Below are 13,039 nucleotides of genomic sequence, written 5' to 3'. Positions count from 1 at the left end.
AAAAGTCTCGTCAACAAGAAGTTCTAGAAATAGAAAAGAAAAATACCATCCTCGTGTTAGGCCTGGGCTACACTAGCAGGGGGGTTCGAACTAAGATACGTAACTTCAGCTATGCTAGTCACGTACCTGAAGTTGAAGTATCTTAGTTCAATTTACCTGGCCGACCTCACGGCCAAGTGAGTCGACTGCCGTGGATCCCCCATCGACTCCGCTTACTTCTCCTGCCAAGGTGGAGTATGGGCATCGATTCGTGGATCAATTTATCGCATCCAGATGAGATGCGATAAATCGATCCCCGATACATAGAACACTACCCACGATCCGGCAGGTAGTATAGACATACCCTCAGTATAGAGAGAATTTTCTATTCATGCTACTTAAAAATGCAAATGTCAATGTAAAAAAAATTAATGGAAATTTGCCTAATAAGCCAGATTTTTTTTAAAAGGGTAATTTTCCCATTTAGGCACCTAAGCAAAGTAGACAGATTTTCAAAAGGGCTCACCAACCAGCAGCTCCCACTGTTCTTGCTTCTGAAAATCTGGCCACTTCCTTTAGGTGCCTAAATGAGACTGAGCTCATTTTACAAATCTGTTGGATAAGTTGGTGACAATTTTAACTAGTCATTTTTCTGACCATTGTAGACATTTACATTGTATCTAAAATAGATGTCATATCATGTATCATGGTTCGGATAATCATTAATCATTTAACATATTTAAAGTAAAACATCCACTCTGATTAAAAACAAACTATTTGCATATCCCCCCTCCCACACCCACTGCTGATATCGCAATGCAGTAGTAGAGATATCAGTCATATCAGTATGCATGGCACTGCATCAGAGTTATACCAATAGTTCAGCAGTGTACTGTACATTGAATGAGTTATATCAGGGATGAATTTGGTCCTAATTCCTTATTCAGAATGATAAAGCCTATTGTCTATACCAAAAGAAGGACAGGAGACATTTGACATGGGTTTAATTAGGCCGCAACTTTAACTACCCGGCAGATAAAAGTGTACAGTGCAGGTAACCCCATGTTTATTCTGTAGTCACACTGGGGGCTTTTACCAGCTCCTCCTCTTTTTCCATCCAAGTCCCTCCAGTAAATCCATTGCTGGGACCTTACCATCCACCCTCTTGTAGGAGGCTTAAAGCTGAGCTATCAGAATGGGGGGTTGGCTCCCTGCTGTACCAATCATAGGAGTCCCCAACCTCCCCCTGTTTGTTCCTTTACCAAACACCTCTTTTTAAGTCCTTTTCCAAGCCATTTATCTGGTCACTGTATACCTTTCCTACGGAGTACCTGCACTGGACATCCACCACAAGGAGGCACCAGCAATTAGCTTGGCTGCCTCCCCCCCACCCGAACTCAGTCAGGTTCCCAGACATTTCTTGCTGCCCCCCTTTTATATTGGCCAAAACAAATGGGCTTTGAGGCGAACCCCATCCTCCCTGAATAATGTGGTTCCCCAGAATGCCCAAATTGCTGAGCCTTTTATGACCCCAAGGGATTTGGCCACTCCCCTGTTAGAATCTGTCGAGCCTTGTCCCCGTAGGTGGTGTCACATGGCTCCCAGCCAGACCCTGCGTTAATGAATGTCTGACAAGCCGGACCTGCATCAAGTCCCTTCTTGTTTTGGACAGTAATGGAACCCTTTTACACACAGCGTTCTCCAACATGTGCCACATCATGTCAGTGACTGCTGATGGGCCCCTGGGCACACAGCAGTGGCATGAGCTGGTCCAATAACATGCTTTTCTTTCCCTGCCAACACAGACTCGCCTCATCACTGGACCCTGGTTGCCAACTGTTAAGGCCACTAGGACGTCTGCTTATGTGCATCAGAAAAACAATCCTATGCCCACAGATCCACACTACCGCCTCCATTGAATGGAATTACAACATATTAATGGCGACTGACTGACCGCCTGATGCTTCAGATTGCTCTGTGTAAAAGGGTCTTAAAAGGCAGGCTTGCCCCTTTTAAAACCTGAATTCCTAGGGGATGAGTCAGCAACCCAGCTGTCCTCTTTTGCAACAGTTTTCATCTCCTCCCAACCATAAAGCACTGTTCCCTTCATTCAGCTAGCCAACCAAATACCCGCCCTCCCATGCTTACCCGTGTGGGGTGGTCATTCTGTATATCTGTGATAGTAAATCTATTACTACAAGTTTTACAGAAATTTCTCAGTTGTAATATTAATGAATACCCCTTCAGTCCTGTTTTCAAAAACAATCCATTATGGAGACCACTGCACTGATTTGGCATTTGTCTCTTTAAATCTTTCAATCTCCTGTAGGTGCACAGTTGAGGTATCAGTAGAATACACGTTAATTAGCCCAGAGGAAATCGCAGAAGGGATGAAATGAGTAGGCTTGTTATTTTTGTTTGTACTAACTGCAAATAAAAGCATGTAATTGTTGAAACTGTTGCACTCTGGATATATAATAAAAGAATCATTTGGCTAGACAGAAAGCAAGCATGAGAATGGCTCTGTAGTCTGGCAGTTACAGCACTCACCTGGGAGACTTAGGTTCTAGTCCGCCTGGTCTACTGAATTTTTTTGACTTTATAATTTCAATTCATTTTGCTTAGACTTGCACATTATATTAAACTATTAAATTTAATATATTATACGGTTGTATATTATATTTAATGTTATAGAGTGCATATAATATTTCCAATATAAAAGTCTAAACAATAGGAGTAGAAATGAAAAAGTCAAATTGAAACAAATTGTTTTCTCCTTATCAAAATAAAATAATTTAACATTATTGAAAGAAAATGATGTGACGTGATCAAAATGAAACATTTCAATGGGCCTGAATCGAAATGTTTCATACATTTTGTTTTGTGGGAAATTTTAAAATGTTGGCTTTTGATTCCAATTCAGAACAATATATGTTTTGAAATGTCATGATTTTCTATGAAAGGGAAATTCTGGTTCCTGACTAGCTCTAAAATTATGCTCCTGTGAAGAACCCACTGTCCTGGTGAACCCTTTGTGGGCTTGTTTCTTCTTCCCTGAGGTTGGTGCGAATCAAGAGTAAATAAATGGAGTCGTACTGGAACAAACAAAAGTTGAAACAAGCTGTATATACTTAAATGAGACACTGAAATAACATTCAGTAGTATATATTCACAATTACTTCATTTCAGCAATCATTCTGGAAAGGAAAATCAAAAACATGCCACACTTTGGAAAGAACATTCAGGGCAAGCTTTGAAACTAAAAAGCTAGGGAAATGGTTTGGGATGGAACTATGCCAAACTGGACCCAAACACGGCAAATTTGCTTTATCAGACACCATGAGAATATTTGTGCCATGGACAGACAGCTAATTGCCCACAGCTGTCCCTGCAAAAAAAAAATGCTTTTCTATGCCCATTGAAGTCAGAAGCAGTCCTTCTATTGACTTCCACAAGAACAGGATGAGGCTGTAGATGTTCAACCCCAGAAGACATTTAGCTGAGTAGACATCAACAGAGCATGAACTGGGATTACTCTGGATTCATCCCCTTTGCATCTAAAAAAGCACTCTTTCAGTCCAATGTTCAAAATATGTATATGATAATAGCACTTTTATATGATCTTTAATTTTCAAAGTGTTTTCTAATTATTAGTAAATTAATCCTCATATTACCCATGGGAAATAATTATGCAAGTAATATTTATCCTCATTTTATTGATAGGAAAACTGAGGAAGATAATTTAAATGATTTGCCAGGATTTAAACACAGGATTTTTTTGATCCAACTACTCTGCTCATGCCATAGACTGCATCTCACTCTGTTATGAGTTTACAAAGTCCTAAACAAACAGAGAAGGGTCTTGGGAGAGATTAAATAAAGCTCCACAAGAAAGTACCTGAACTCTTTTCTAAGAGAATGTAGTACAAATTAAGCCTCTAAAGGAAAATTATCACCAACAAATTCCTTAAAAAGGAACAGTCTTCCTTTTAATGGAAAAAAATCTTTGATGCTTAAAGAATCCATATTATAAACCTAATGGGATGTTGAGAATGAAGTGCTGCTTTCCTGCTGGGTTCTGTATTGGGTTTTGTCTTCCAAGTGCTGCCGAGTCCTGTGCTGAATTACACCCTGTGCCAGCCTTCGACTTCATTTCTCAGCACAGAAGTTTCAACACTTTTAATTTTCATGCATTTATTTATTTATTTTTGCTGTAAATACTCACCCTGGAGTTTATTACTGTTTAAAGTGCACTTCCACCATGAAAAACACCCATACAAACATGACCTGTGACATATCCGCTTTTGTTGGTAACCTCCCGCCAAAATGATCTTTACTGCTTAGCAGGCCTGCAGAGCCAACACATCTATAACTCAATGGAATCTTTCCCACCTTGTGCATCATCCATATAAATTCTCGCTAAGCACCTATCAGTCACTCCTATGTAGATCAATTGAAGGCAACATGTTTTCCCAGTTGTCACTGATGGCATAGTCTGAAATCATTGGGGTTGCCAAGGAATAACTGATGCCTAATTTGATCTGCAGAAACTTTATTAATGGGGATAATGCCTGAGAAACAAAGAAAGAAAACAGCTTGACATGCCAATAACTCCACTAACTTTAGGTTGAGTTTGCAGACTAAAAAAACCCATCTTTTTACTTGTAAACTGATCACATTTAACATAGAAATGAGTGACTTTCTGACAATCGACATGGAACCCCAGAATGTCATTTTTACAAGAATCTTTTTCCAGCTAAAGACTCTCCCGGCCACTAAGTCCATAACTCCAGTCAACAACCTCCTCCTGTTCCCTTTGAAATTCGTCCACAACAATAGAGATCTGACTAAAACTTTAGCACTTGTTTGTGAACGCTCAGCATCAAACTCTTGAAATAGGCCAAAAGGTCAGTGAACATTGCTAGAGATGCCCAAAAAAGGGCACTGTTTATTCCTACTGTCTTCAGAAGCAAAAGACTCAAGCCTAACGGAACTACCTTGCATTCATTGTATGGTAGACAAAATCAGACATGCTCTCAGGATTTTGAGCTAACCATGTTCCTTTTTTTGCATACCACAACCCATGTTACCAAGCTGCTTGGGTCATTACAGTGGTAGTAATAGGTAATAATTGGAGATATACCAATCTCCTAGAACTGGAAGGGACCTTGAAAAGTCATTGAGTTGAGCCCCCTGCCTTCACTAGCAGGACCAATTTTTGCCCCAGATCCCTACGTGGCCCCCTCAAGGATTGAACTCACAACCCTAGGTTTAACAGGCCAATGCTCAAACCACTGAGCTATCCCTCCCCCCAAGTAGTACATATTGGCTACTGCATTTCTGAGCACTATCTGCACACCCACATGCTGATGCCTGTGTGCTGACTTTACCCTCCTTAAAATTCTCCTTTCCTTACTATGTAAAATGTATCATCATGGGTTGTATTTAGCCCTAAGCCATCATCATTTATATTGGGATAGTTCTGGTTTTACTTCAACTAAAGCGACTATAGGAATTTAATGTCTTTCTTTATTCAGTGACACAGAGGTCACTGCTGTGAGATTTATTTGATTTCACAGTTTGGCTAATTAATTTGCTCATTCTGAGCATTCACCATCAGCATTGCTTTTGGAACAGTACTACCAAAGCAATAGATTAATTTACATGGTACACTGCATCTGGAATAATTATTACCCCACAGAATTGTTATTGCTCAAAATCTGAAGGGAGAGGTAAACTCCCCACTGTGATAAAAGAGTTTCTGTTGTGGTTTTATCAACTGAAAACAGCTACACAGATTAAATTGAAAAAAAAAAAAAAGAAGCCTCTTGAAAATGTTAAGAAGCAAATATTCCAAATGCCCACAGTGCTATTTTTCCACCCAGTTAGTTTATTAGATATCATTCATTTCAAGTTTTAGCAAACTAAAAAGCAAAAAACCCTCATTATTAAGCCACTTCACTGATCAGTGCAAATAAAGACTGTAGACATTTCTTCATGACTAACTAGTCATGAGCTCCCAGTTCTGTATACCTGCATTGTAAAGATTTGTTTAAAAACTGATGGGAGAACACTAAAAAGGAGTAAGGGGTTGGTGACACTGGATTTATAGTATCGAGGAAGAGCAAATGAGCTTAATAGTATGAATTTTGCCCATGAAAGACTATGTGGGGATGTGGAAGCCATTTATATCATTTGAAGGACATAAACACAAAAAAACCCTAATTAATTAGAATTTGCCAGCACTGTAAAACCAAGATTAATGACATGAAATTAAGTAAAGGCAAAATGAGTGTAAGCATCATGAATATAATGGCCTGATGAGTCCTATTGGCTTTGGGAATGCAGTAGTTCTCCAGTGGAATGTTTGGAAGCCATATTTCCTTGAATCAATTACAGCAAGATTTGACAAGGGAATGGTAGATAAATGGAAGGGAACAATTCTACATTGGCAGGAAGGGATGAGCTAAATTCTCAGATTCCACTTATTGGGGTCCTTTTAATCTGCTACCTGGACCACTCTTTTGACTTGCCTATTAACTTGTTAGATGAAGGTCAGTGAAGTGTCTGGACTGGGGTTCCCAAACTCTGATATGTGTACAAGAGCTTCATGTTCCATCAGTTCATCTCACAACAATTTTTAAGAAGGTGTTATGTGAACCAATAAAGTTTGGGAAACTGCTGGATTAGATTATTTTTCTTGCCTTTCTCTTTTGAGATGTGATTCTCCCTTCATATTCTTGTTTCTGAGCAGCTACCACTCACCTAATTAGAGGATGATAGAAAAGGCTTGATGGGTCGTATGGACCATCTGCCTGCCAGTGCTCCTTCTGATTTACATTCTATTCTGATGTTATATTTCCTATCAAATGAGAATAATTGTGACTAATTTTTTCCTAATTGGAGCTCCAGAACAATTCCATCACCTCTGTCCCACTCAACTTCACTTTCAGTTTTACAACAACTATCAGTATGGCATGTGTGGCAACCATGAAAACTAGTTCAATGTGAGTCCTGAGATTTTGGAGTTAGTGTCCCAGTGCCTCCATGGGTCGCAAATGAGAATACCAAATTCAGGACAAACTGCTGGGAAAAAGGGCAGACACACCCCAAAACTGGTGATTATTCTTCCATGAGAATGAACCAGCAACAAAAGTAAACTTCTGTCTCACCACAGTGACTAACAAGAAGTCAGAAATGCAGCCTCCTTAGGTATTCCAGTCCTGGATTCAACCCCCAGAAGCTAGACATAATGATGGTGGTTATTTAAAACCAATTACATCAAACAAAAGAGTTCTTCTGATCCCAAAGGACCAGTCACATACCCAGGTCAATATAAAACTCAGATCTTACCCAGTAATCATGCTGTTGCCAATCCTTTAGTATCTAATATCTAGAGATTTATTTACAAAGAAGAAAGAAAGAAAAGTGAGAGTTAAAATTGGTTAAAGGAATCAAATACATACAATAGTTGCAAAGTTTTTGGATCAGGCTTGTAGCAGCGATAGAACAAACAGCTGGCTTGTTAAGTCTCTGGTTGCTTCCAAATCATTGGAAGGTCCTCAAGTCCATTGGTTAGAATGCTCTCATTAGTATAAGTTCTTAGTCCACAGGTCTGAGCAAGAAAAAGGCAAAATGGAGATGTTTCCAGGGCCTTTTATAGCTTTTGCCAAGTGAAGAGAAACCCATTGTTCTAGTTTGTGGAAAATTACAGGTAACAAGATGGAATTTGGAGTCACATGGGTAAGTCACATGTCCATGCAGACTTTGCTTAGTCATAGCAGAGGCCATTACCCATACTCTAGTTAGAATGTTCTCAGGAAAATCCATTAAGTGTAGATAGGCATCTTCCATGGTCCATTGTGTGTTAAGTGTTCTTTGATGGGCCATTTAACATGAATAGTCCCTTCATGATGTGCGTTGTTACCATATGAGCAAACATTTTAAATACAGGTACATAGTTAGTATTCATAACTTCAGATAAAAAAATGATACATGCATACAAATAGCATAATCATAGTCAGCAAATCATAACCTTTCCATAGACACCTTACTTGACATACTTTGTACAAGATTTGTTGCAATTATATAACAGTGATACAAACAATGATCTACATGATCATATTTTAATCAAATAATTTCACAGTTAGTCACTCTAATAGTCTGAGAAATCCTCACAAAGCCTCAGGCCAAACTCCTGAGGCCAGGCAGATGTGACTAATACAAGAATAGAAAGAGATGAAGTCAAGATGAAAGTCTCTTGAGTTTTCTGATGATGATGGGAGTATCAGACAAAAGGGGTAATGTGAAAAGAAAGGCCCCAATGACTGAGCTTTTCTAATTAGCCTGGAGAGGGAAGATGGGAGAGGGGGTTGAATAGCTGTAATTTACTCAAGTGAGTTACGAACATGTTCCACCACTGACTCTTAACGGGTAATTGACAAGTCAGATAACATACAATTTGAAGCCAATTTTAAAGTGCACAGGCAGAATGCTGCACACCTACCTCTAGTTATGATTTTCCTAGGCAACAAAATAACCACTGCACTCTTCTAAGCACATACTGTACTTGCCTTTCCTCTGACTCTTAACTTTTTCATCCAAAACCAAGGAAAGGATATTTATAGATAGGAAAGATAAAAAAAGTCAAATGGAAAATTCTGTTCAGAGTAGTTTGACATTTGATGGTCAACTTCACACTCTTAAATTTATGTGCTAACACTGAGATTTTGAAAGATGCTTAAGAGATTAAAACACCTCATCTATATTGCTTTCCACATCCCCTAGGTTGGCTTTAATAAACTTTCCAAAATGTTAACATTTCTAGGATATGTTCAAACCACTAACAATAGTCTATTCTGGGCCTTTAGGAACTGTGAGGACATAGTCTTCCAAGCCAATCTTATTAAGTACAATTTTACTGCAATGTGGCAGAATTTGAAGGGAACCAATTAACTAGTAATCCCAAGAAAGAAAAATGGACAGGATTGTGACAGCATGCAGCATTCTAGGAGCAAAAAACAGAAAGTAACAAGACACACATTTCTCTAGCTCAGTGTCCCTTATCTGGTGAGATGTAAATAATAGTGTAGCTATTCAGTATCTGTTGGATGTCTTTAAGGGATTACACTAGGTATTGATATTCTCCTGTGAGTTCCATGATAAAAGGCTGTTGCTGCGCTGACCATCTGTAGTTCAAACAAGTGACAAGGGTGACAAGAACCTTTGACAAAACAGGTTGAGAAAAATATCTGGACTCATTTGTACTTTTCCCCTCACGTTCCCTTTGGCAAAACCTCAGTGATAATATAACCTGCAGGTCAAATAATCATATGTGCTGTAAGGGAGGATATGAATTCTGAGCATAACTCTCTGAGGAAAAGGGGTTTAAATGATAGTATCAGTTTATTTAATAAGCAGAACTTGCTGTAATATCAGCAGCTATTTCCTGATCTTTGAGGTTCACACATATGTATCTTAGGTCTGAGGAAACTCATTTGCAAGAAGCACTATAATTTGTCTAATAATCTGGTGTTTTGGGTTTGCATAAATCCTTATGTCCTGCACTTTACTCCATTTTATTACTATAAACTCCATTTTGCTACTATAATCTAATGCAGACATAGGAAAAGCAACCAACCACTATATATTCAAAAAGGGTGCACAGGCTTCACCCCAGGTAAAGTGATTTGGCCATCTGTGCATGAAATATTTGATACAAGGGCAAAGTATTATTACTTCACTTTATTAAAATGTATGATCATTTCTCAGTGGTTGTAGTATTGTGTATGTGCTGTACAATGCCTACGAATAGGCAAAATGCACCTGCTCTGTATATAATATGCGCTCATCTTTTCACTCTTTGGAACTTCTCTGCTTCTGTTTCCAAAGTGCTGAAGTTTTAAACACAATTAGACCAATTCAGCTCTCAATTGCATCAGTGTAAATTCAGAGCAACTCCACTGATGGTAATGGTCTCAAACCTGTTCTAGCTAAAGTGATATTATGGGAGCAGGACAAGGCCCAGTTGTTTTATTCTTGATTTACTATGTTGAACTAGGAGCAGAATGAGTTTGATTAGTTGAAAGTACTAAGAGTTATATCCTGTCCCTGTTCCACATACAGGGAAATGGCAGGTGTTAGCCAGAAGCATTGAAAGTGTATATATCATGTGAATCTTTTTTCCCCAGCAGCTTTAAGAAAGTTTAACTATGTGAGTAAAATGGGCTTGTAGTAAACTTCTATTCTCTGTATTAATTCAGTGCCCACGAAGTGCCATCCCATCCATTTTACTCTGAATCATCCATTAGACTTAATACAGATTCTGAAAGCTTGTCATATTTTTCATGGTTCTTTGCTTTTAAGCAGTGTATTAACAATAGACATTTAAAAAAATCCCTGAATGTTAGCTATAAATACAATATTCCAGTTGTATGAACCTGATTGAAAGTGCATTATCTGGCATTATATGGAGCTATTTACTCTTCTCTCACTGGTTCAGTTCCAGAACAGCTCAGTATTGACTGAGATTTATGACCATTGAACAGATGCTCAATGGGCTATGAGGAATGAATTGTGATATCAATCCAGGTCCTAATAGATAGTTGCCACCATCCACAAAATGAAACCTTAGTTATAATTCATACAGGTCTTTGAAAAGATAAGGTCAGATCCCGGGCTGCTGCTTGGGATGGCATTGCTGATGTAGACCTGGCGAAAGCAGATGAGAGAGGATTACCATAGTGTGGGAGGATACTCTGGTGGCTTAGACCTAATGGTAGTAGCACCTATGTTACTCCTTCCCAACTTTTGGCACGGAGGCACGGATAACATTTACTTGTGACCTGTGACCTGGTGTTCTCTGGCTGTCATAACACCCTCATGAGCAGCATAAATTGGTTGCATCTGGTCCACCCAGGTTAAAACACATTTTCACCCACCTCTGATGATTAGGCCATAAAATATTATACAACTGCTAAATATGTATTATTATTTTTGTTCTTGACCATCTCAGGAGAGGTCAAGGTATGAATGGACATGAAGCTAACTTGCATTCTTACACCTCTAAAAGTGCTCCTCCTGGCTAGAAATGGAACACATTTCATTTGGGTACAGGCAGGGTGATAAAGCCTGCAATGTCATTGCCCATGGAGAACTAGTTCTATGCACAATGGGTCTGACCCTGAGAAGTGTTGACTATCTGCAACTACTAGTACACAGGAGAGACCCATAGCTAGTGTTGCTCAAGATCAAGCCAAAAAAGAAGACTGCACTCTCCAGTGATGTCCATCTAGAACCTTACACCGGCTGCAAATTCACATGTAAAACATCTGTATCTGGTATACATATCTAGACTAAGAATAAATGGAATAGGATGCATTATTAATTTGGCATTTTTGTTCGTGGTCAGATGCTTCTCATATTTATCAATAATTTATCTATCAGTGCATGGTGCATAGATATGTGTGACATTATAAAAGATGTATTTGTTGCTCTCTCTCCTCCCTTTGTTCTATGCTTGCTCTGCTGTTTATCCAGATTTTTTTTTGCTGCACATGCAAATGAAAGAATAACTCCTCAACAGAAGCATGCTATAGTTAATTTGATTGCTTGATATACTTGTCACGAATACATATAAGAAAGGTATTTACAATATATTCCAAGCATCATATCCATAGATTCATACAGTTTAAGTCCAGATCATCTAGTCTGACTTCCTGTATATCACAGGTCCTTACATTTTCTCAGTTTCCCCTGTACTGAGTCCAATAACTTGTGTCTGTGTTTGGCTGAAACATATATTCCAGAAAGGCATCCAGTCTTGATCTGAAGACATCATGAGATGGAGAATCCACCACTTCCCTTGGTAGTTTGTTCAAATGGTTAATCACCCTCACAGTTAAAAAAAATTGTGCCTTATTTCTTATTCAACTTTGCCTGGCTTTTGCTTCCAACCACTGGTTCTTGTTATGCCTTCCACTGATAGATTAAAGAGCCCTTTAATACCCAGTATTTTCTCCCCATGAAGGTACTTATCCACTGTAATCAAGTAATCTCAATTTTATTTAAAAAAAAACTACACAGATTGAGCACTCTAAATCTATAATTGTAAGACACTTTCTCTATCCCTAAATCATTTTTGTAGCTCTTTTCTGCACCTTCTCCAAGTTTTCAACATCCTTTTACAATGTGGACACCAGATCTTTATGTAGTATTCCAGTCCAATGTCATATACAGAGATAAAATCACTTCCTTAACCCTTTCCTGTTTATACATCCAGGGATCACGATAACCCCTTTTACTACAGCACTGCACTGGGAGCTCATGTTGCATTGCTTGTCCACTATGACCCCTAGATCTTTTTCAGAGTTACTGCTTTCCATCTTACAATATCCCATTCTATAGGTATGGCCTCCATTCCTTTTTCCTAAATATATAACTTTGCATTTGGCTGTATGAGAACTATAGGTTCAATTTACCAAGTGATCTCGATCTATCTGTAGGATTGCCCCATCTTCATCATTTTTTACCATTCCACCAATGTCTGTGGCATCTCCAAATTTTATTAGGGATGATTTTATCTTCAATTCCAGATTATTAATAAAATGTTGAACAGTATTGAGCCTGGTACTGATCCCTTCAGAACCCCTCTAGAAACACCCTTATTTGATGATGACTCTCTGTTGATGACTATTTTTTAGATTTGTCATTTAGCCAATTCTTAATTGCTAATTGCTTAATTCTTTGACATGCGCTTTACTGATATTGTATAGTGCTATTTTTTCATGAGAATGTCATATGGTACTGAGTCAAAAGCCTTATAAAAGTCTAAGTATATTATATCTACCTAATTATCTTTATGAAACAAATTTTTTATCTCAAAGAATAACATATTTGTTTGATCATACCTGTTTTCCCTAAAAACTGTGCTTTAATTCTTTATTAATTGAATTCTATACAAGCTTTCCATTATTTTTCCTAGGACTCGTGACAGGCTAACTGACCTACAGTTACCCAGGTCATCACGCACTCAAATCTAGTGTGTGCTAAACACTGCACA

Source organism: Mauremys mutica, chromosome 7 (genome assembly GCF_020497125.1).
Source record: "Mauremys mutica isolate MM-2020 ecotype Southern chromosome 7, ASM2049712v1, whole genome shotgun sequence".
In the NCBI taxonomy this organism is placed as follows: domain Eukaryota; kingdom Metazoa; phylum Chordata; order Testudines; family Geoemydidae; genus Mauremys; species Mauremys mutica.
The sequence above is the reverse complement of the archived record's forward strand: the minus strand, read 5'-3'. Positions refer to the sequence as shown.